General features: G+C 38.3%; 1 protein-coding gene across 7 annotated transcripts in view; it reads left to right on the top strand.

Annotated features, from left to right (window-relative positions):
• Positions 1-14,770: 14,770 nt before the first annotated feature.
• The window catches only part of Fndc3c1 (fibronectin type III domain containing 3C1), a 65,537-nt gene continuing 54,576 nt past the window's right edge, over positions 14,771-25,731 (top strand). For 3 of the 7 annotated variants that reach the window (XM_011247620.2, XM_011247621.2, XM_006528103.3), the window contains exons 1-2: positions 14,915-15,002; positions 15,276-15,403. The gene's annotated coding sequence lies outside the window, so the exon portion shown is untranslated. Of the gene's footprint in view, positions 14,876-14,914; positions 15,003-15,118; positions 15,404-16,585; positions 16,774-25,731 lie in introns of those variants that run through there. The other 4 variants (XM_017318527.1, XM_006528104.4, XM_006528106.3 and 1 more) reach the window with 4 other exon arrangements.

Raw genomic sequence — 25,731 nt, 5'->3', positions numbered from 1 at the left:
GTTAGTTCATAATGCTGTTCCACCTATAGGGTTGCAGACCCCTTTAGCTCCTTGGGTGCTTTCTCTAGCTCCTCCAATGGGGGCCCTGTGTTCCATTTTATAGATGACTGTGAGCATCCACTTCTGTTATTTGCCAGGCACTGGCATAGCCTCACCAGGGAGAGAGCTATAATGTAAAAGGAGTGTCTCATTCCTGATTTTAACTGGATTGCTTAGAGTCTTTGTTCATTTAGGATGATGTTGGCTGTGGGCTTGTCATGTATTATTTTTATTATGTTGAAAATGTATTTCCTTCATTCCCATTCTTTCTAGGGTTTTTATTATAAATGTGTATTAGGTTTTGCCAAAGGCCTTTCAGCATCCATTGAGATAATGCTGTATTTTTTGTCTTTAAACTTATTTACATGATCTATTGCATTTATTGACTCATGCAGGTTCAGCCATCCTTGCATGTCTAGGATAAAGCCAGTTTGATCATGATGGGTGATTTTTTTGATATATGCCTGTTTTCAACTTGAGAGATTTTATTGAGGAGTTTCCATCTATTTTCATCAGGGATGTTGCTCTCTCTTTTGTGTCATTACCTAATTTTGTTATAAGAGTTGTACTAGCTCTATAGGAGTAGTTAAATATGACCAAAAATCAAAACAGAAAATGAACTTCCAAACTATTCCTACAGTCACAGTTTTTCTTTGAAAGTCTGGTAGAATTCTGCTGTGAATCCATGCTTTTCTAGAAGCTTTTTATTACTGTTTCAATTTCCTTATTTGTTATGAGTCTGTTTAGATTGTTGCTGTTCTCTTCTTGATTTAACTTTGGTGGTTTGGATGGATCTAGAAATTCATCCATAATGACCCTTAGAATTTCTTTCTATGTTGTTTGTTGTAAGGTTTCTCTGTTGATCTCTGACTCTGTTAATTCAGGTCTTCTCCTTCATTCTTCTGGTTATTTGGGCTGTGGGTCTGTTGAGCTTCTTAGTCTTCTCAAAAATAAGCTTTGTATTGCTTTTTTGTTTTTATTTCATTAATTTCTGTTATGATTTTTATTATTACTACCCATTACTGCTGACTTCCCGGTTCTATTCCTCTTTTCCCATCTTCTCATTTTTAAGATGCTGCCTCTCTTTAGAGCTAAAACAAATTTCTTGTGGACAAAGGAAAGATGGGGTTTTGTTCTTAAGTCCTTCCAAAATACTTTTGCTTCTTGGAGGAGTTGAGACTGTTAATATTTAGTTATGAAAGATGGATTGTGTTGATTGCAGTCATTAATTAATTAAGTAAATTACTATTTGTGTTCTTAATCCCATTTTGTGTTTGGGCAGTTATATCTTCATTTGTTTTCTTTCTATAGTCTCTCAGTTATGTCTTTTCCTTTTTTTAACTACAGAGTATTGCTCAGTAGTCTCTATAGGACTCATTTGGTAAACATGAATTTTTTTACTTTGTTTATAGTATCAACATTTTTTTCATCAGCCAATTTCATATATATATATATATATATACTATACATATATATTACTGTTACAGATTTTTATGTGTAAGAATTTAAAATTTTTCATTATTTATTTATTTTGATAATTTTATACATATTGCAGTGTATTTTGGGCATTTTACCCGTTACAATTTATCTTTCTCCCTTTCTATTCCTACAATCTCCTCTTCTCCAAACAAATCTCTCTCCTATTTTCATGTCATTTTTATTTTGAGTCACCGTATTTAATATCCTGGCATGAGCATGGTCAACTGTAGTAATGATTCCCCTCTCACTGTAATCAATACTTTCAATAGCATCTCAGAGAGGGATGGGGCCTCATAGACCCCTTCCCTAACAATTACTTACTGCCCATAGCTACTTAGGGAGGGTTTGGCCATCATCTATGATAGAACACTGATTGCTCAATCTTGCATAGGTCTTGGTCAGGGAACCCCAGCTATTGGTTTCCAAGTATTTAAAAACAAAACAAACCCAACCCCCCAAACCAGTGTATTGGATTAGAGAGGTGATTCAGCTGTTGGGAATGCCAGAAAGATTTTGATGACAGGACCCTAAGTAAGAAAAGAGAAGGAAATTAAAGGGAGAGAAATAAGAAAGGAAGTCAAATTGTTCTTATTCGTAAATTATATAACATATATAGAGATCCCAAAAATTCCACCAGAAAACTTCTAGAAATGATCAACAAGGTGGTAATTTACAAAAAATATAATTTTTATATATACCTACAAGTACTCTAAGGGTAATAAACAGCTGTCTAAACAGAGTTAAGCCAGCTCAGCAGGAGGAAAATGATACCTATTACTATAAAAGTTACCAATTACGAATGGTTGGTAAGGTTGTGGACCCTAGAGGAGAACCTACTATTGTCCCTTTCCTCAACTAGTTTAATTTCAAATTGCATTCTAAATGCTTATTCTTATACCCACATATAAGTGTAATTCCCATTCTTCATCAAAGGAGCTTTATCCAGCAGATGGAGACCATTACAGAATTCACAACTGGTCAAAATGCAGAAAACATCTGGAATTAAATAAAACATGGTACATTCATGAAGAAGTTTTAGTTAACCAGATTATTTGAGATAGGAAGACTCACCTTAAATCCATGTGACTTGAGGTTAGAAGACCTACTTTTAATCCGGGCCACCCCTTCTGGCAGCCAATCCCAACTGATATATTTATAACACAACCCCTACATCTAAGGCTCAGAAAACATCATGGAAGAGGGAATGGAATTGTAAGAGCCAGAGGACAAGTATGTCTGCTGTGAAACAGCATATCTTCTACATATGACAGGAAAAGTGCACTCATGAAATCTTAACAATATGGTCACCTAAAAAGGAACTGCACACCACCACCAAGTTCTTATGACAGCAAAGATGCTGGAATTCTCACAAGGCCCCTAGATGAAGAACTGTAGGCAATTAATTGATGTTGAGAAAGGAAAAATCAGTCTTCTGTAGGGATGAGCCCCATGCTTAAATTACCCAAGCCCAAATGGTTAACCTTAAACAAATATACATACGAACAACAACAAATGGATTCAGCAGGCCTTAGTTATATATTCATATGTGTGACAATAATTGAAGATGTGGAAGTAACGAATTTGGGAAGAAGTTGGAGAGACATTGAAGGAGTTGCAGTGGGGAGAGGGAAGGGTGAAAATGGTGTACAATACTACTTATGTAAGAAATTATCATCTCTTTAAATGAAATATAAAATAATGACTATAAAGTAAAATTTATGTATACAACATAAAATATTAGATGAAGAAAATATATAAATTTTGTATACTATTAAAGTTATTATTACCTTAAAATAGAATTTACATCTATGGGTTTTTTTTATAATCTCCATTTAACCATTTTATTAGTAAGGGTTCTCTACAGAAAAAGAACTGATACAACTGGTGTGTGTGTGTGTGTGTGTGTGTGTGTGTGTGTGTGTGTACAGGCTGTGGTCCAGCTAGTCCAATAATGTCTGTCTGCCAACGGAAAGCCCCAGAATCCAGAAATTGTTCAGTTCATGAAGCTGGACATCTCAGCTGGCCTTCACTAAATGTTAGAATCCCAAAGAAGTAGGCTCTAATACCAGTGAAGGCATGGGTTTGCCAATGAGAGTGAGGACCAGCCAGGCAAAGAGTAAGAGCTTCCTTCTTCCTTGTCCTTTACATAGGCTGCCAGAAGGAGTTGCCCAGATTAAAAGTGGATCTTCTGACCTCAAGTTACATGGATGTGAGGTGAGTCTTCCTACCTCAAATGATCCAATTAACTAAAAACTCTTCATGAGTATACTCTGTTTTAGTTAATTCTAGATGGAGTCAAGTTGACAACCAAGAATAGCCAACACTATAGGAAACCTGCTACTGGGCATGATGGCATACATCCCAGAATCTCAGCCCTCAGGAGGCTGAGGAAGGAAGATCATGAATCTCATGCTATCATGAGATATACAGCAAAAAGACTGTCGCAACAAAAATGAAAGAGCAAAATGATGAACAAACGTGAAAATTATTAACAGTCAACAAATCACAAAGGAAAATGGCAAAAAATGCGACAGAAGTAATGAAAACAGCTTTTATCCATCAATAATTAGTTTTTTAAAATGGACTATCATCTATAATAAAAATATACAGACTAAGCCAGGAGTAGTGGCGCACACCTTTAATCCCAGCACTCGGGAGGCAGAGGCAGGCGGATTTCTGAGTTCGAGGACAGCCTGGTCTACAGAGTGAGTTCCAGGACAGCCAGGACTACACACAGAAACCCTGTCTTGAAAAAAAAAACAAAACAACAAATATATATACTGTACTCAGGAGGTGGACATGAAAGGCTTAGGAGCTTGACACTAACTTGAGAAACTATCTTTTTTTTTCATGTGAAACCTGTTACATTTTATTTGTCAAAAATGAACAGCTTCAGAACAAATCTAATGTAACTTTTCCAAAAAACACCAAAAAGTACAGTGTAAAGCACCTCCTCGTTAAATACAAACTTTCACGTTGTGATGCACTGCATCAATGTCTTGCATACACCTTGATGCAAAGGAAATTTTACGTTGCACCCTATTTAAATAAAATTTTTAAAAGGGGAGGGGCTTCAAGAACTGAACAAGGATGACTACAATCACATTCCAAGAAAGGGAATTTTCCTCCAACAAAGCAGATTGAGAAACTATCTTTTTAAAAAACAGTAAATGAACAAACAAATGAACATAAATGAAGACAAGCTCCCACTGTATGCTATCAACTTTAGAATTTGTCGCTTAGAAACTGGAGAAGAAACAAAGGAAGATACTCCGTATAAGTGGCTATCAAAAGAGAGGAAGAATGACTGTGATTTACCAAACAATCAATGTAAGAAAAGAGACAATTGCACCTAGAAGGAGAAACAAAATAATCACAGAAGGCAGAGGTAGGGAGGCACCAGGCTGGGAGAGGAGAGGGGGAGGGGAAAAGGTGGGGCAGAATCAGGTATGTGGGGACACAAGACAAAAGCCCAGAGGGCCAGGAGAATGAATAGAAGTATGCAGCAGTGTGGGTGGGGGCTGGGAGAGAATCACCAGAAATTCCCAAATACCAGGGATGTGAGAGGCTCTCAGAACCCAATGGGGATGACATTAGCCAAAATGCCAAACAGTGGTGAGATGGAACCTAAAGGGACCACTTCCAGCAGATAGACAGGGCCACCTTGTAGAAGGATGAGATCATCAACCCACCTTCAAAATTTCTGACCCAGAAGGAAATGCAGGGACAAAAAATGGAGCAGAGACTAAAGGCAAGGCCATCCAAAAACCACCCCAATTTGGGATTCCATGCACAGGCACCAAACTGCTACATTATTGCTGATGCCATGTTATGCTTGCAGACAGGAGCCTGACATGGCTGTCCTCTGAGAGGCTCAACCAGCAGCTGACTGAGACAAATACAGATATTCACAGCCAACCATTGGACTGAGGTCAGAGACTCCCATGGAAGAGTTAGGGGAAGGACTGAAGGAGCTGAAGGGGATTGCAACCCCATAGGAAGACCAATAGTATCAACTAACCTGGACTCTTCAGAGCTCACAGGGACTGAGTCAAAACCAAAGAGCATACATGGGCTGGTCCATGGCCCCCACTACATATGTAGCAGAGGACTGCCTTGTCCGACCTCAGTGAGAGGGTATGTGCTTGGTCCTGTGGAGGCTTGATGCCCCAGAAAAGGGGGATGCTAGAGGGGTGAGGTGGGAGTGGGTGGGGGCGCCTTCTTAGGGGTGAAGGGGAGGGGGTTAGGAGTGGGGGATTCACAGAGAGGGAACTGAGGAGCCAAGAAAGGGTACATTTAAAATGTACATAAATAAAATAATTTTTAAAATACTTCTAAAATATTTCTCTCTGAAAATTTTAATTTACTATTTTTGGACTGTAGTTATCAATGAATCTCTAACAATATGGTAAAAGAAGCTACAGATTAAAAGAGAATAATAGTTATATTAACTCAGAGGAAGCAAGCTAAGGTATAAGTAAAGTCATAAAGGATTTTGAAAAATAGGCATTACATAATGATAGATCAAGAAGGCAATCTTTAACTTATAATAACAATATAACAATAATTTGCCATCAATATATTTGAGGTAAACATGATACAACTGAAAGGAGAAACAGGTGAATTCATCACTATTTTTGAGACTGTAGCAGTCTCTATGAGAAGAAGGAAATATTAAGCAAACAATCAATATGCACATTCTTGAATTTGACAATACCATCATGAAAACTAGCATGTTTGCATATCTACACATACTTCACTTTATCCAACTTCTGAATACACATTCTCCCAAATCACCCAGAACATTCATCAAAAGAGACTACATACCAGGTTGTAATTATTTTCATTAATTTATATATTTACTCTCTTTACATCCTGATCACAGTCACCCTCTCTCCCAGTCCCCCCCACACACAACCACACGCAGCCCTTCCCCTACCCCCATACCTTTCAACAGAGTCAGGGACAACCCCTGCTCCAGTTGCTGGGGGGACCCACATAAAGTCCAAGCTGCACATCTGCTACATATGTGTGGGGAGGCCTAGATCCAGCCTGCGTATGTTCTTTGGTTGGTGATTCAGTCTCTGAAAGTCCCCAAAGGTCCAGGTTAGTTGAAACTGTTGGTTTTCCTGTTGAGTCCCTATTCCCTCAGGGTCTGTTGGGCTGTGGGCCTCTGCATATTTCAGTCCAGTGGTGTGTGGAGTCTTCAGAGAATAGTTCTACTAGATTCCTATCTGCAAGCATAACAAGAGAATCACTAATAATGTCAGGAATTGGTTCTTGCTTATGGGATGGGTCTCAAGTTGGACCAGTCAGTCATTGGTTGGCCTTTCTCTGAGTTTCTGCTCCATATTTAACCCTGTACAGATTTTTTAAAATTAATAACAGAATCACAAAATTCTCGGATGACAATAGGATTAAAAGACAAATCATTAGCAGAATTATAGAGTAAAATCTCCAAATACATAGACCTTAACCAGTATACTAACATGTGGTTTAATGAGAAAATGCCAAAATAAAATGTAAAATATTTGATACTAAATAAAAATCCAATTTACCAAAATTTTCAGATACAGCAAGATTGTTTATAGAAAAAATATGAAGTTGAATTCATATTTTTTTAAAAAGAACAAAGCAAAAACTCATCACCTAAGACTCACTTTAGGAAACTAGAAAAAGAAGAGTAAATTAAATCCAAAGGAGGGAGAAGGAATGGCAAAAATTAAACACAAATCAATGAAAGTGGAAAGAAGGAACACAGAAAATTATTAACATCAAAAGTTGTTTCTTTGAAAAGAACAAGAAAATTTATAAATCTTTAACTGGGCTAACTAAGAAGAGAAGAAAATTCTGTAAACATTTTAAAATTAATTTAAAACATTCCTTCTCAAACTGTCCTCCCCCCAAAATAGAAGAATACTTCTTAACTAAGTTAATGAGTCCAGTATTATCCTGATTCCAAAACCAGACAAAGACACTAACAAATAAGAGAAATTAAGAAAACATTCTCAAGCTGGAGAGATTTCTCAGCAGTTAAGAGCACTTACTGCTCTTCCAGAGGTCCTGGGTTCAATTCCCAGCAACACATAGTGATTCACAACCATCTGTAATGAGGATCTTTTTTATTAGGTATTTTCCTCATTTACATTTCAAATGCTATCCCCAAAGTCCCCTATACCCTCCCCCCACCCTGCTCCCCAACCCACCCACTCCTGCTTCCTGGCCCTGGCATTCCCCTGTACTGGGGCATATGATCTTTGCAAGACCAAGGGCCTCTCCTCACATTGATGGCCTACTAGGCCATCCTCTGCTACATATGCAACTAGAGACACAGTTCTGGGGGGGGGGGTACTGGTTAGTTCATATTGTTGATCCTCCTATAGGGTTGCAGACCCCTTTAGCTCCTTGGGTACTTTCTCTAGCTCCTTATTTGCCAGGCACTGGCATTGCCTCACAAGAGATAGCTATATCAGGGTCCTGTCAGCAAAATCTTGCTGGCATATGCAATAGTGTCTGGGTTTGGTGGCTGTATATGGAATGGATCCCCCGGGAGGGGCAGTCTCTGGATGGTCTTTCCTTCCATCTCAGCTCCCAACTTTGTCTCTGTAACTCCTTTCATGGGTACTTTGTTCCCCATTCTAAGAAGGAACAAAGTATCCACACTTTGGTCTTCCTTCTTCTTGAGTTTCAAGTGTTTTGCAAATTGTATCTTGGGTAGTCTAAGTTTCTGGGCTTATCAGTGAGTGCATATCATGTGTGTTCTTTTGTGATTGGGTTACCTCACTCAAGATGATATTCTCCAGATGCATCCATTTGCCTAAGAATTTCATGAATTCATTGTTTTTAATAGCTGAGTAGTACTCCATTGTGTAAATGTACTACATTTTCTGTATCCCTTCCCCTGTTGAGGGACATATGGGTTCTTTCCAGCTTCTGGCTATTATAAATAAGGTTGCTATGAACATAGTGTAGCATGTGTTCTTATTACCAGTTGGAACATCTTCTGGGTATATGCCCAGGAGAGGTATTGCTGGATCTTCTGGTAGTACTTTGTCCAATTTTCTGAGGAACCGCCAAACTGATTTCCAGAGTGGTTGTACAAGCCTGCAATCCCACCAACAATGGAGGAGTGTTCCTCTTTCTCCACATCCATGCCAGCATCTGCTGTCACCTGAATTTTTTATCTTAGCCATTCTGACTGGTGTGAGGTGGAATCTCAGGGTTGTTTTGACTTGCATTTCCCTGATGATTAAGAATGTTGAATATTTTTTCAGGTGCTTCTCAGCCATTTGGTATTCCTCAGTTGAGAATTTTTTGTTTAGCTTTGTACCCCATTTTTAATAGGGTTATTTGATTTTCTGGAGTCCATCTTCTTGAGTTCTTTATATATATTGGATATTAGTCCCCTGTCTAATCTGAGGCCCTCTTCTTGTATGTCTGAAGACAGCAACAGTGTATTCACATACATGAACTAAATAAATATATTGTTTAAAAAACTCTCTCTAACACAAATATGAGAATACTCAGCAAAATACAAGCAAATCAAATTCAATGAAAAAAATTCATTACAACTATCCCACAGGTATAGAGTTGCAAATCACAAAGATTTTTGTCTAAGGTCTAAAAACAGAAAACAGATATACAATCTTACCAAAATAATAAATAATATGCAAAAGATGAAATTAGTTCCTTATCTTACACCATAAAAAATCAACCTGCAATGAATTAAATATTTAAGACTTGACATTTAAGAAATAAACAGAAAATAAGACCCATAGTATTGGGTTTACCAGTGCTCTTTTGGATATTGCATCAGAAGGATAGCAAGAAACAAAAAAGCAAAATGTCGATAAATAAAGTTGCATCAAACTAAAAACATTCTGCACAGTAAAGAAAAAAACAAGAAGATTAAAAGACAACATAGAAAATGGAAGAAAGTATTTGCACACCATGTAACCAATATGGAGCTAATATCCAAAATATGTAACAACTCATAGTGTTTGTGTATGTGTGTGTGTGTGTATGTGTTTGTGTGTGCCTAGTTATGAGATAAAATAAAATAGATGGGTGAATTAAGTAGATATTTTCAAAGAAAACATAGAAATGACCAACAGGTATATAAATGAACTAGCATTACTCATCATCACAGGATTGCAAATCAAGACCACAATGAAACACACATCTATTAGAATAGCTATTATCGATAGTCAAAAGATAAAAAGTATTAGTAAGGGTTTGGTGAAATAGGAAACTTTATACATTGTTGGTGGGAAGGTAAATTAACACATCATGGAAAATAAGCATAGAAGTTACTCAAGACACTAAAAATAGAAATAACATATGATCCAGGAAACCTACTTCTAGGAGTATGTCCAAAGGAAACAAAATTAGCACCTCGAAGATATGTGCATTCCCAAGATCATTGCAGAATTAGTCACAAGAGACAAGATATGGAAACAACCTATCAGTTGACAGGTAAAGAAAATTGCTATTACATGTGTGTAGAATATGCATGCCATGAAAAGACAAATGCTACATCATTTCACTGATGTGGCATTTTGAAAAATCAAACTCATAACTGCTGAGTAGAAATGAGGTTAGCACATCAAGGGTAGAGTAACAGAGAAATGGTGATAAAAATTACAATTTTTGGTTATATAATAAGTTAATTTGGGGTAATTCTACCCTATATCATGATGACTATAATTAATAATTTATTACATACTTGAAATATTAAGAGTGGTGCTTAAACATACTCACCACAGTCACATAAGTGGTAACCACGTGAATGCCCTGTGGATCTCCTCACAGCATATAGGCATACCAAAAGACCACATTACATACCTCAAATACATAACATTGTTCCATGGATAATCTTGACTCATCAGCTTAGTTAGTTTAAGAAGTGACTAAAAAATTAGGAAAGTGCACTTCTAAGTATGCCCTTGAGGCCATTTCCTGACAAAATAAGCAGAGGGAGAAGACACACCCTAGATATGAGTGGCATCACCCTACAGTTCCTCACACCCAAAGGGAATAAAAGGGGATAAAAGAGAAAAACAGCTGGCAGAACATACTCAAATATTCATATTCATATTCATATTCATATCCATTCATTCATTCATTCTCTCTCCTTCACCTCCTGTCCTCCTCACCCTTATGGGCCACCATAATATCAACTATTCTGCTACCATGATATGAACTACTCTGCTACCATGATACAGATATTCTACTACCATACCATTTACTCTATTCTGCCACACTCTCTACACCATAAAGGACTCAGACTCCTGAAACCATGAGCTAAAATAAATCTTTCCTTCTCTTCTAAGTTGTTAATTCAAGTACTCCATAGCAGCAATGAAAGACTAATAAGTAAAAATTTTATTGTCTTTTATACCTCAATAAAACTAGAAAAATGTCTTCCCAGTTGTAAATATTTTGAGGAAATAATAATAAAAATAAATAAAATAATAAATATGAGACAATATACGTGTTTTATAATAATTATTAATAAGATTGATTATAATTATCAATTATTTTAATAATAAAATCTTTCATTGTTTAATTTTCCTATTTCTACTATAAATTGCCTAATATATGGACAATTTCAAATATGGATTGGATTATATGACATACTTTTTTTAATTGGGTATTTATTTCATTTACATTTCCAATGCTACCCCGAAAGTTCCCTATACCCTCCCTCCGCCCTGCTCCCCTACCCACCCACTCCCACTTCTTGGCCCTGTCGTTCCCCTGTACTGAGGCAGATAAAGTTTGCACGACCAATGGGCCTCTCTTTCCACTGATGGCCGACTAGGCCATTTTCTGATTCATATGCAGCTAGAGACACGAGCTCCGGGGGTACTGGTTAGTTCATATTGTTGTTCCACCTATAGGATTGCAGATCCCTTTAGCTCCTTGGGTACTTTAGCTCCTCCATTGGGGGGCCCTGTGATCCATCCAATAGCTGACTGTGAGCATCCACTTCTGTGTTTGCTAGGCCCCGGCATAGTCTCACAAGAGACAGCTCTATCTGGGTCCTTTCAGCAAAATCTTGCTAGTGTATGCAATGGTGTCAGCGTTTGGAAGCTGATTATGGGATGGATCCCCGGATATGGCAGTCTCTTATGACATACTTTTTAAAGCACCTACTATTGAGTGTAGCAAGATCCCTGAATTTAGTTGACCCAGGTAATATTTTGTACTAAATTTTTTATATGAAGTTTCTTCCTAATTCGACCTGATATAGTTTTAGTATGGTTCTGCTCCCTATGTAGTCACCGCAAGCTGTTGGAAGTCTAGCATAGTAGTTCACACCTACAATTCTAGCATTCTAGAGGCAGAACCAGAAGGGTTATGGAAGAATTCAGTGTCAGCCTGGGCTGCATAGTGAATTCCAGAACACAAAGGGTTACAGTGTGAGACTTCTTCTTTTTTAAAAAACAAAGTTGTTAGAAATGCTAAACAATGCTTATTTGTTCTTTGGATGGATGTTTACACTTAAAGAACTAACTTAACTTGTTTTTCATCCTGTAGTTGCATTGTAAATTTGGAACTTTCTTTAGAATTTAACCCTCATTTGCCACACAATTCCGGTCAGTAAGGTTGCTGTTTATAAAATTGTTTGGAATAAAGGTCGTATTTCCAGAAGTCCAACCCAAGACCTATTAAAAAGAGGCACGTGCATCTATTTGTAGGATGTCACTATTTGCTCAGATCGAGTACTGCTGGTCTCTAAGAGGTTTTCCCTATAGAGTTTCTTAGGCTCAACTTGGCCACTAAACTTTGCCAAGGGTATTTTCAGTATATGGTCTCTACATACCACTTTTTGAAGTTCTGTTTCACGGTTGCCCAGACTTAGACTACATCCCCTTAAGTAGTAAATTCTGGTTAGTTGACATTTATCTTGGGAATAAATTCTACCTCTGTATGAGCTTGCAAATGCCACTACAAAGAAACTGTCCCCAGGTCACATACACTGATTAAAACAACACTCAGGGAACCACGAAGACTTGCTTGAGTTACTTTTACTTTTTAAGTTAGTTAAACTAGGAGATCATGAAAGAGATAGAAATCTTAGTAAGAAATGGCCCTTGCCCCTCCAAAGGTCTTCTTTCAACTGTGGCAGCCCTCTCTAGTCCGAAAACTAGTTCTCAACCAGGCACACTGCAGTGCTGCAAACTAAAACATGGGCTCCTGTGCCCTTCACACTGTAACAAGGCTGATAAGCAGACCAGTCTTGCCACTAAAGAGCAAGCCCCTTCCCTCACTGGCCCTCCCTGCTTCCCTCAGTGAGAAATTTGCTTAATGATTCTCACATCCTGTCTGCTACATTACATCAAGTGATTTTCTTAGGATCTTTGTCCTGGTCAGTCTCTCCCAGAACCTTTTTGCTTCCTCCCCTGCACCATATAGATTGGTTCCTATAGGGACTTAAATACCAAGTTCTGTTAGTTTCCCTGCTCCTTTCTGGTTCCTAGTTTTCGAGGTCCCGCCCAACTCTCTGGGATCTCACTTTGTTCTCAGTTGTCCCTTGTCTCTTTTTGCACTAGTCTTACCTTGACTTGAGTCAGGTAGTCCCTGATCCATTCCGCAGAGCTGTCCTGCTTGTCTGATATCTTCAATCCTTCCTGTCCTGACATAGTCTCCCAGTCCCCCAGAATGCCTCAGTTTATGAAGCTGGGAATGTATCCCTTTCTATCTGATGCCAGCATCAAAGGACTCTAAAATATAAGGCAGCTTAATTGAATTGAATTGTCTGAACATCCCTCTGAGAATCACCATTTCACAAACTGGGCTCCTGGCACTTGTCTCCTGTCAGACATTAGCATCTCTACAACTCTTAAGGACAGTTTGTTTACTCTGGCCTTAGCCAGGCTAGGGAAAATTTTAAATCCTTTTATTGGAGATGACAGCGATGGGGGTGGAGGTTGGCAGGAAAAAAGGAGCCTGACCACACCGTTCTTTGTGAGTTATAGTATTTTATAAGTGTTCCTGCCCTTTCACCTCACAAATCCTTTTGTTAGAAGAACACTTCTGTCCAATTCTATGATTCAGCAATTTCCTCTTCTGGACCCTTTCACTTTGGGGCCGCAGCTGCCACAGACCCTTACGAAACAGAATCCACACAATAAAATGACCAAGGAGATAGGTTTGCAAATTGGGAGTGCTAATCTCACAAGAGAACGGAAGAAAAGGTTGGCCGGTCCCACGATTGCGCAAATGAGTGAATAGCGTAGTATACAAAGAGGTAAAAGGCCCTCATATGAAAGAACTCAGAGCAGTAGCTTTCCATACCCGGGCCTGGGGGTTGGGGGGTAGACACGCACTGAGTCAGTGTCCTTTGATGTCCATCGATGAGTTTTAACCCTCTTTCAGAAAGCCTGGCAACAGAGGATGGCAGCTGTATGGGACAAATCTGGGACCAGCTAAGGACCGCCTGCAGAGTCAAAGTAGGGCTCAGAACTATCTAGATTTGGGGATGGGAACCTCTCTCAACTGACAGTCCTTAGCCAAGAAAAATGAGAACCACTGCAGTCACTCGTGAGTTCTCAGGCTCAGAGAGACCTCAAAAACAATGCAAAAAAGGCAAGAGAGGAGCAAGTAGGTAAAGTTTGATGAGTGGTATTCCTTCTGTGGTTGGGAAGGGGGGCAATGCCTTCCAACAAGCTCCCTTGCACCCAGCCTGGCACTCACTTTGGGCTCATTTTGCCCTGAGCAGACCTCAGAAGCAGAGGTCTTTCAGTGCCCGAAAACCTCAGCCATTGAAATCTAGGAGTGCTCAATCCACCACTCTCAGTTGTTCCTGAAATAACTTGTTGCTTGCACACTATAGCAATGAGGTCCAGGGCTTTCGGAAAAGCTCAGGGGCTTAAAAGACAGAGAAGACCCACCAGGGATAATAGGAAAGAATGGGATCTTTGTCAGCACCGGGTGAGAGGGGCGGTCAAGGAGCCACGGCCAGTCCCCGCCCCCTCCCTCCCTTTTCCCCTGACCTGGTGGCCTGGTTAGTCTGTTGGTACCCTCCTGGGGCCGCGGGCCTGTGACCCCACTGCGTCGACAGCGGGGGGCGCGGGCCCCCAGCCACTCTTGTTTTTCTTTTCCTGTCACTTTTTCTTTCTCACCCCTCCCCTCTCAGCCTTTGGGCTCCGAACAGCTGCTGCTGTAGCTCCTAACTTTGTGCCTTTCTTTCTCCACCCCCCGAACCCCCCACCCCCAACGGCTGTTGGCGTCTTTGGAGACGCGAGCTGGCCACCCCGCCAAGGGGGCGTGAGCAGGCGGCCGGGTGAGCGCGGAGGGGGCACGGACCGTGCGGTGGTGACCGGATGGAACGCGAGAGAAGCACGAGGCGGTGAGGGAGGGGCGGCGAGGGGCGAGGGGGCGGGGCGGGGCGGGGCCAACAGGCCAGGGGCTGGATGTGCCTGTTGCTGGGATGCTGATGGATAGGGTTACACCGCTGCTGGGGCCGACTCGAGGAGGTGAGGGGATATTTTTGGAGGGAAGAGTTTCTGAGTTTGGGATCGGGGAGTGGGGGGAGGGCAAGAGGACACCGAAAGTTCCTCCTACATCTGGGCTTTCGTCTCCATTCAGACCATGTAAAAGGCGCGGTCCCCTCCAGCCATTGGGTGCCGCATGGACCTTCTACTGCTCTCCTGTGCCTCGCGTCCGGTGGCCTGCCCCATAGGTCCCGCCAGCTCCCTTTCTTCGCTTAGCTTCACTTGCTTGTCTTTGTATTTGTGACTGTTTTCCAGCCCGGTCTTTTACTTTTCTTAATCTTGAATCGGTCACTGTCGCCGGATCTCTTGCTATCTGGAGTCAGATCGAGAAGTACCTGAATGAAGAGCGAGGCTTTTGGAGAAGCATTTTTGTATCTGCTTAGGTATGCTCCTTGACTTTGTAGCAACTATCTATACTTTTCTGTGTGCAATTAGTTGCAGAATTCGGAGCTCTTACTCTCTGTGAACGCTTTGCAGAAAATCTTTTCTAATTCCGTTCTGTGGTTTTGTTTTGTTTGTTTGTTTGTTTTTCCTTTTTCTTTTTCGTTTATACATTGACTGGTAAGTGAACTAGGTGCTCACTTTATTAGGGGGAGAAATTTCGATTCCTTGGGGAATGTACACAAGAGGATTGCCCTGAGCTGGGCATCATTTATTTAGCCACCTATGGGATAAGTATTTATGGCTTAAGGTGGAAAGATTGTTGAAAAATCGTTGGTATTTTGTTTTGTTTTATATCTGTACTTTGGTATTGCGCCTTGAGGGTATCGTTGTTTTCGTGGATGTAAACTTTTCCAAAACTTAGAAGAAAACTAACTGGTAATGTTCTTGAACTTTCTACTTATTTTCTTCTTATTGTTGCTCTTGCTTGCTTGCTTGCTTGCTTGCTTGCTTGCTTGCTTGCTTGAATGAGTTGCCTTGTGAAATACTCGGAAGCACGTTGTCTGGTTCCTTCCCGGTGGTACAGTTGGAAATTTTTCATCCCGAATTTTGTCTACTTAACAAACAAATTAATTGTTTGGAAATTATTTTGATGCCAAATTCATTTAAGAAATTCGTAATTATTTTCTCATTATTCTGACAGATTAAAGGGGATTAAGGAATTTAAACATTTCTTTAAAACTTAAACACCTGAAAAAGGAGAAAACAGCTCTTTTGCTACTGGGTACTAGGCTGGGTACTGCGCACCAAAGTTCCCTGTGCCTTGCCCGGCTCTGGCGCACTCTGCCCCCTCCTTTGACATTCCACATAATGAATATACTTGAAATATGATTCTTAAAGTAATATCTGTGTCATATAGAGTGCGTAACAGGAATACCAGGGAGCGTTCATGGTTTAGTTTTGTAAATATTTTGTTACCCTGCGTTTTGTTTTGTGAAGAACGGAAAATTCGTTCTCAGAAACTTGTGCTCATGTTTTTCTCCACAAGCGAGATATATGTTAATTTTAATCATTCATCAAGACGTAAAATGTTCATGAAGGGTAGCAAATTAAAGGTAGTCTCCTGAGAATGTTCTTTTTTTTTTTTTTAAATAATGCCTAATACCAACTTTTTCATTCAACAGTAAATAGCAGACTGAATGGTAAACAGCAGCCTGAATGGCAGGGTTGTAAAGCACAGTTTTAGGTGAATTTTTTTTCCACCTGCTTTTGTGTCCACCTCAAAGCAAGCCTGCGTAGAAGTCTTTCCAGACCACTGTGGCTCCGGCTCCGTGCAGCTCATCACTGCTAGGGGCCAGATTTTAGCAGAAGAGTAAGTACCTTTCACTGCACTGAAGTCCTGATTATAATGGCAGGATCACCCCTTATTTTAAATTGCCCTGTGCCCACTAATACAATCCTGACGTCCTAGGACCTCAAGTCCAGTTTTAAGCTCTAGGCAAAAATGTCCTTCTGCTCTAGTCTAGGAAAATTAGATTGACCAAGAAAACGAAATCTCAACGTCCTTTCTCTTATATTGGACCTTTGCTATAAATTGCAATTGCAGTTCATAATGACATTTATTCTAGAACTATTTCAGGAAAAGTAAATTTATAATGATCTGCTGCTTAGACTTGCCAGTTCTCATGATCTCTCGGATCTTCACACAAAAGAAGGTTTGCACTTGTGTGTTCACTCAATTTTCTTTGCTTGCTTTCCTTTGTTTTGCTGTGACTTAAAATCAGAGTTTGACACTATCACCAAAACTTTCACTCAAAATGAAAACAGATTTTTCACAAATTTTCATTATGTTGTAATTACTCGAGTGAATTAAATAAGCTAAAGGACAGATTTAAACTTATTAAACATACATTCTTTGTGACTTTGTTAAAAGCGAGTAGTTTTCTGATTAAAAGATTCAAGGGTTAAAAGTAATTCACCTATGGAAAAGTTCAAATTTTTGAAATGTACAATTTAAGGTATTGTATTTGGTCATACTTTTGATGTTCAGCATAATTTGATGCTTAATGACAGTTTGGGACCATAAATTCAGTAGATTTTCTAAAATTAAAAAAAATGACATTTTAAAATCAACCTTTTTAATGATAACATCTTGTTCTTCTACAATAAGAAAGGTTGTACTCTTCAATATAAGAAATTTAGTAGTTTTAAACAGGAATATCTGGCAGCATAAAATATATTCATAGAGATCTTACTCTAATAATTTGTAACATCTTAATTCTTTTAAAAATATCCTTTTACTGGAAAGTATCATTTCTTTTGTCAAAGGGAGACAATGTTCAAATCCAGGGAAGACACACATAACATATGACCCCACTGGCCATTGCCAAAGCTAAGCATAATTTCTCAGTACTGGGATTATGGATGTACACCACCATCATTCTACACCTTTCTATCCTAAAGTTCTAACATTTAGAGTCAGTCTTTATGGATGCCAAAAGTACTTATGACTGCCATTTGTAGTTGGAACTTCTCTTGGAGGCATTGCCTTTAAGATGTAACATAAGCAGGATGTAAAGGAATAACTAAATGGATGAAATAAAAAAGAATTACAAGAAGAAGAGACATAACATAAGTGTTTCTTACTGGAGAAACTTTTAACTTTAGACTTAAACATGCCATTCTAGGTCAAGCCCAAACTGTCCCAGAGTCCAAATCTGATAGTGATACTAAAAGATGCTTTGTGAAGAATAGAGCTGCTTTTTATCATAGGCCTCAGGACACAAGAACTAGCGTTTCATAATCCTTGGTTTCTGTTAAGAACTCAAAATCGATAAATATTTTAAAATTTTCTCTAACTTTTCAAGCTTATTTAAATGCCATATTCCCATAGGCATTTATATTTTTAAAATATTTCTATGTTCTCCTCTACTTGAGTGATGTCAGTTCTCCTGATGAGTGTCATTCCCCCAGCACATGCCCCCATGAATGGGAGATGGAAAGGTATAAAAAGAATCTTGATTTTGGTATTTCAATGCATGTTGTAGAAATGCACATTTATTCTACGTTTGCTCTCTCCTTTTTCTCCATTTACACTTGTGTTTACATTTTAAAGGTGCAACAGGAAAAATAATTTTTTAAAAATATAAGTCACTTGTCACACCAGCCAACTGAAGTCAGCCACTGGTAAAGTCCAATTATATTTGTGCCCAAACTATTTTCGGCATATATGTATATGCACAGAAAAGTGTTAGCTACTGTTGAAAGCATGCTACACACGGGTTTGTTTGGGCTTTTGTTTGCTTGGAAGTTCTTTTGTTTAGTTTAGTTTTTATTTGTTTGGGGTTTTGGAGTTACTTGGTGTTTTGAGGGAGTTGTTTGTGAGATTTTTTTTTTTTTTTGCCATGATGAAACCTGTGACCATTCTTTCTCAACCTATCGTATAGCTGGAGCATCACCATCATTCTTTATCTTTCTATCCTAAAGTTCTAATTTTTAGAGTCAGTCTTTATGTATACCAAAAGTACTTAATCACTGGGACTTCAAATCATTTTTTCTATTCCATCTGGAGTATTATTTCTCTGCTTATTTTATTGAAAACCAATATAGTCTGCTCAACTGCTATGTCTTTTGGTTAACAACCCATTACTGGCAAGTTCTCCAGCAATATTTAAATTTGTAATCAACATCTTTTGCAAGTATATTCTATACAGAAATTGCTAAACAGGACACTGAGTATTATCTTTAACTTTTTTGTTTTCATCCATATAAACTAATAATATGTTAAGTCTCTGATTTCCCTGGAGATAAAGTCTCCCTTTGTGGTTAAGTCATGCTTCTCCTGTGTCAGCATCCTGAGTGCCAGGATTACAGGAATGCAGTATACATTTCCAACTTTAAAAGTTTTCATTCCCTACAATGTGGCAATTTCAAAATTTTTAATTACATGAACCTTTTGTATTTCTTCTCTAATAGTACCTCTTGTGCCCATTTTAGGAAAAATCTCATTGATATTATTTAAAATGTTTTTTCACAGTCTGTATTTTTTATCAAGCTTACTGGCTAACCCATAATTATTCAAATATTATAAATATGCATTTCTAAAGCTAAGTAATTTTGGAAAACTTTGAAATAATGGTGGTGGTGTGCATATACATGTGTGTGGGGGGGTGTACGTGCACAATATCTGGTCTGTGTCTGGCTTGATCCTGTGCCATTGATTTCCCACATTCTTTAATAACTACTAAAGACTCACTGGAGGCTGTGTTGAACATTTGTGTAATTACTGATACAGAAGCAAATAAATAGTTAATAATGGTTCTCTAATTTATGAAAGAAAAGAATTTAAGATGAGAGTTTTAATTATTCACTATAGCAACTGTTCTATAAAATGTCATGGGGTTGAAATAGCTCTTCTCTGGCTTCAGTATAGAAAAGATTAGGCCATTTATATTTCTATGTTTTGTCATTTCTTCTACAGTATAATTAATATATATATATATATATATATATATATATATACACACACACACACACACACAATACATATATATTATACTAGCCTAATTAAATATTTGAAAGATAATAAGTCTTTGAAGTTTACTACTATAAATACATAGTTCATAGTTCACTTCAAGAACCATCTTTGAAGAGGGAGGGGATGGGGGTTTTTCAGACAGAAAACCAGGAAAGGTTTGAAGTGGAAATAATGAAAATATCTAATTACAAAAAAGAACCATCTATGGTGGCCAGAGAAGTGGTTCAGAGGTTAAGAGCACTGTCTGCTCTTCCAGAGGTCCTGAGTTCAATTTTGAGCAACCACGCGGTGGCTCTTAACCATCTATAGTGAGATCTGGTGCCCTCTTCTGGGCTGCAGGCATACATGCAGGCAGAATACATAATAAATAAAGCAGTGCCTGGCAAATACAGAAGTGGATGCTCACAGTCATCTATAAGATGGAACACAGAGCCCCTAATGGAGAAGCTAGAGAAAGCACCCAAGGAGCTGAAGGGGTCTGCAACCCTATTGTGGAACAACAATATGAACTAACTAGTACCCCCCAGAGCTCGTGTCTCTACCTGCATATGTAGCAGAAGATGGCCTAGTCAGCCATCACTGGGAAGAGAGGCCCCTTGGTATTGCAAACTTTATATACCCCAATACAGGAGAACGCCAGGGCCAAGAAGCGGGAGTGGGTGGATAGGGGAGTGGGGGGGGTATGGGGAACTTTTGGGATAGCATTTGAAATATAAAATAAGAAAATACCTAATTTAAAAAAAGATTTATTTACTATGTATACAGCATTCTTCCTGTATGTATATGCCTGCAGGTCAGAAGAGAGCACCAGATCTTATCATAGATGGGTATTAGTCACCATATAGTTGCTGGGAATTGAACTCAGGACGTCTGGAAGAGCAGACAGTGCTCTTAATCTCTGAGCTATCTGTCCAGCCCACTGTTTCAACTATTTTTAATGTTAGTTTTCCTGAATGTGTGAATATATGAGTATGTGTGTGTGTGTGTGTGCACATGCATACATGTGTGATGTATAGGATTGTATGCATAAGTATATGTAGGTGCACTCTCACACAATAAAGTAAAATTGGAGAGCAGAGGTCAATCTCTCTCTACCTTAATTTTTTGAGATGGGTTCTATGATTGAACCTGCAGCTTCTTAATTGATACACTGGCTAGCCAGCAAGTCCCAGTGTTCCACTTACCCATCCTCAAAGTGCTGGGAACCTAGACATGCACTACTGCACTTGGCTTTCCCATGGGTGCTGGGGCCCTGACCTCAGGTTCTCACGCTTGTGCCTCAGGCCCTTTATCCATGGAGCCACCTGCCCAACCTTTTAGTGTTTGTTTTCTTTAATTAAACTTCTTGAAATACTCTGAGAAGTCATTTGTGGCAAAAAATGAGCATGTCTTTGTGAGTTAATAATACACATGGCTCCCCAATGGAGAAGCTAGAGAAAGCACCCAAGGAGCTGAAGGGGTCTGCAACCCTATAGGTGGAACAACAATATGAACTAATCAGTACCCCCCCCCCCAAAGCTCATGTCTCTAGCTGGATATGTATCAGAAGATGGCCTAGTCAGCCATCTGGGAAGAGAGGCCCCTTGGTCTTGCCAACTTTATATGCCCCAGTACAGGGGAATGCCAGGGCCAAGAAGTGGGAGTGGGTGGGTAGGGGAGCAGGGAGGGGGGAGGGTATAGGGAACTTTCAGTATAGTATTTGAAATGTAAATGAAGAAAATATCTACTAAAAATAATATAGTGTAAAGCACAATTAATACAATTTATATTATATTATATTATATATCTAAAATAGAGAAATGTGAATACACTCATCATGAAGAAATGATAAAAGCTCTTATGGGTTGATTTACTACATGAATCAAAGCATCCCATTGTACCTCATAAATATATATAAATATGATGTGTCAATCAAAATGCACTGTATGTTTTAATGGGGACATTTAATGGATGCTTTCTGGTAAACATTGCCTTACAGTGGGTGTGGACTTCGACCTTAGCTTCAGAATTAAACTGGTCTTTTGAAACAGGGACTAGGGTTGTCCTGAAATGAGCCTGGAAGTAAGCTCTGACTATGCCGTCTGATATTGATTGACCTCTTTGTGGCACCCCCCTTATTTGGTGATGAGCCAGAAATATTGACAATTACCTTATTCCTGAGGTTGCCACTTTCAGAGTCCATTTCCTGGTCCAACTGTTGTATTCATGAGAAAATGTAGTTGAAATGAGCCCTCAGTAGATGATGCTAGAGACATTCCTCCTTGTGAACTTAAATAAAATAGATTTCTCTGATATTAGCCACCTAAATATGCAAATACCAAATCAATAAATAAATATTAAAAACATCAAAAATAGCAAATACCTTGAGTGAATTTTTTACAGCAATTGTTTTATCTCTAAATGAGGAAGTCTTCATTTTTAATTTGAAGCTTACACTTCTGTTCATGTTATGCACAGGGAAATCCAGTGGTTCTCAAAATAGTAAATCATTTATATAGTAAACTCCATTATTTAGCAAGCGCTCTTTTCTTTGGAAATACAGCATCTAATTTCGAACACGTTGTAATTGGGACTATTTTCTGGTGATTGCCTAGTAGAGTAGGTCATTTGCAGGTAAACTGTCCAGCCTTCAATCAGCAGCTCTGAAGCGCCTGGTAAGTACTCAGCAGTGAAGAATACAAACAAAGCAGAAAAACTTGCCTAATAAGGAGCAAAGCAAGGACTTGACCCCAGGTCTTTTGACCATCAGACTTCACTGTGAAACAATTCACTCTACCTTTTCTGACATAAAACAAAAAATGCAGAGATAAGAACAGCACCCGTTCTCTTTCACCAATAAGTCCTGTTAATTCCCTACATAATTAATGTGGATATCAAAGAAATATAAACTGTGTTTTGTATAAAGTTAAAAGTTAATTTCGAACCGAAAACCTGGAGAAAAAATCTAAAAATAGATTTCTAAATAATTTCCTTCCAATCATATCAATCAGTATTTACAAGAAACAATTCCTAATCAGGTTACACATATGATACATTTTTCAGCTTTCAACAAAAGCTGAAAATAATGTCTGAGGTTCATCTATTCCTTTAGAAATGACTTGTACATAATCTAGTTGAGTGTGTATGTAGGTAACTCTGAATCATTCTTGTTGGAACAGACACAGAGTCAGGTATCAAAGCTGCCTATTTTAAATATCCATGTTTTTTTTACAGCAGAGTAAGAGTGACTGCTTATATCCATCACCCATTTAATTGAACTATAGCGGTTCTCCCCAAAGAATATTGCCTTCTGTTCCTTTTGTTTGTCACATTTGGTTGTTTATGGTAAATGTGTTCAGACATTCAACACTTATGTAATGAGATTTAAAAAAAAAAAAAACCTTGATTGCAACATGCAATCAGCACTTTTAAAATGTAACAGTTTCTTAAAATCACCTTGAAATTAAATATATAAAAAGAGCTAAGAAGCATGAATGTGTCTGTTTTAACATTTTCTGAACAATTTCTAGAGCTTTTATGCTTCCAAAAAGCATATTGTTTCTTTGTGCTTTTTAATACCTTATTTTGGCCACAGTCAATAAATTTTATTCATACACAATAAATTTATCGAAATGAATCAGGAGATTTGCAGTTGCACAAATGCCACTCACAGTTTTGTGCTTTTTCTGACAAAGCATATTTTTGTCTTCTTTCAAGTTTTTTTTACATTAACTCATTATAGTCATAGACCAATTACAGTACAAAGTAGTGGCAGAATAATAGTGAATTTGTAAGGAAAATGTAATAACAGAATGGAAGCATCTATGGAATTTTTTTTCAGGAGCCTTCAAGAGCCTGAAAAGCAAAACTACTAAAGCTTCATTGAAAAAGGTACTTCACCTTATGGAGTAGTTAATTGACTACTTAATGAGGTGGAAAATAGATTATGTCAGGAAAGAGTTATTTAATGAAGCAACCCTAGAAATTCTCTACACTAGAAAAAATCCTTGGCAACCAAGCCTTTGTCACATTTGTCCTTAATTGTATACTTATCTATCTTACTTGTGCCTAATGGATGAAAGCTGCATTTAAAGCAGTTGTTAAACTATGTTGTAGATAGGAAAAGTGTATGATTTTCTTCCTTTAGTCCACTTTGCCTGTAATAATACTGATATAACTATGAACGTTCAGTTCTAGAGATTTTACACTCTGTTGATATTTTGTTATATATGTTTAAAAGGATAAGTGTGTCTTCTTTGAAATAATTGTAATATTATTATTATGCTTAAGTTTTGGTGGTGGTTATATAAAGTCATAGTACCTTAAACTCATATTAACATTATTTTATTTTATGTGTGTGTGAAAACTTTCTCTACACGTGTTTGTACACTATGTGCAGGCCTGGTGCCTATAGAGGGCAGAAAAGACCATTGAATCACTTGGAATTTGAGTTACAGGAAGTTGTAACTTCTGTAAGCCACCACGTGGGTGTTGGGAATTGAACTGGGGTCCTCTAAAAGAACAGCCAGTGTTCTTTACCTCTGAGTTACCTCTCAAGTCCCCAAATAATCATACTATCTTTAAGAAGTTGACCTATATTTGAATTTAAAGATGATTTTTTCTCTTCATAACTATCTTTTTTTATTAGATATTCTCCCTCCGCCCTGCTCCCCTACCCACCCACTTCCACTTCTTGGCCCTGACAGTCCCCTGTACTGGGGCATATAAAGTTTGCAATACCAAGGGGCCTCTCTTCCCAGTGATGGACAACTAGGCCATCTTCTGCTACATATGCAGTTGCTACCCATACTGTAAAAGGGAATTGGATAATTTAACTATCCATACTGTAAAATTGAATAGAGATAACTTAACCTGTAAGACTTAAAGATTTAAAAGTCCAAAAAGGAAACTGAATCCCATATCATATTTGGTTGTGGGAAAAGAATTTTCATATGTTTCTATTTTAGAAAATCTGATACCAATTATAATTGCAGAACAAGTAGAACTTCTTTCTCAATTTGTACTAAAGAGAACTTCTCTCCCTCAGCCTGTCCTCTGTGAATCTGTTGGCATACAAATGTCATCCACAGCCAACAAACTCTAGCAAGGACATAGTAAATTTTATCAACTTAACATGACTTATAGACAAATGATTGTAAATTTGGATGAACTTTAGCACATAGGAGTGAGAAATAAGAGGAGAGAAAGACAGGAAGAGGAGAGTGTACAAGCGAGAAACGAGATTAAGGAGAAAGAGGAGATGGAGAGAGAGAGAAGAAGGAGGGGAAGAAAGGCAAGAAGGGGATAAAGAAGAGAGAAGGGTGAGAAAGGAAAGAAAGGGAAAGAGGACAAGAAGAGAAGAAGAGGTGGAAAGAGAGGGGTGGGAAAGAGAGTTAGACAGAGAGAGAGAAAGATTCTGCTTTAAAAAGATATTTTAAGTTGGACAATCCGTTCATCAGAATAGACCACAAAGCAACGACTTTTGCCTTCTGTTAATCCAATATCTTGATTACAAAAGATATATCTAGAATAATGTAAGTTGCTTGGCACTTCTGAGGAGGCATTTTCAAGCTCTTAAAGGGGTGACTAGTCACTATCCCTCAAACCTAAAAATATGTGTTTTTCCCTGCTAGATACAATCCAGATTTCTTCATGACTCCAAAGTTTTCTTTTCAAAATACTTACCTTTAAGCAATATTCATAAATAAGGAGTCTCCTAAGGCCACTTTAAATTTTTGGAAAAGAAATAATGTCACCAAATTATGACATATACAAGTGTTCTTTTACTAAAGACTGTGGAATTATCACAAGACC

This window comes from Mus musculus, chromosome X, assembly GCF_000001635.26.
Source record: "Mus musculus strain C57BL/6J chromosome X, GRCm38.p6 C57BL/6J".
NCBI classification, from domain to species: Eukaryota; Metazoa; Chordata; class Mammalia; order Rodentia; family Muridae; genus Mus; species Mus musculus.
This window is presented reverse-complemented; position numbering and strand designations above follow the sequence as displayed.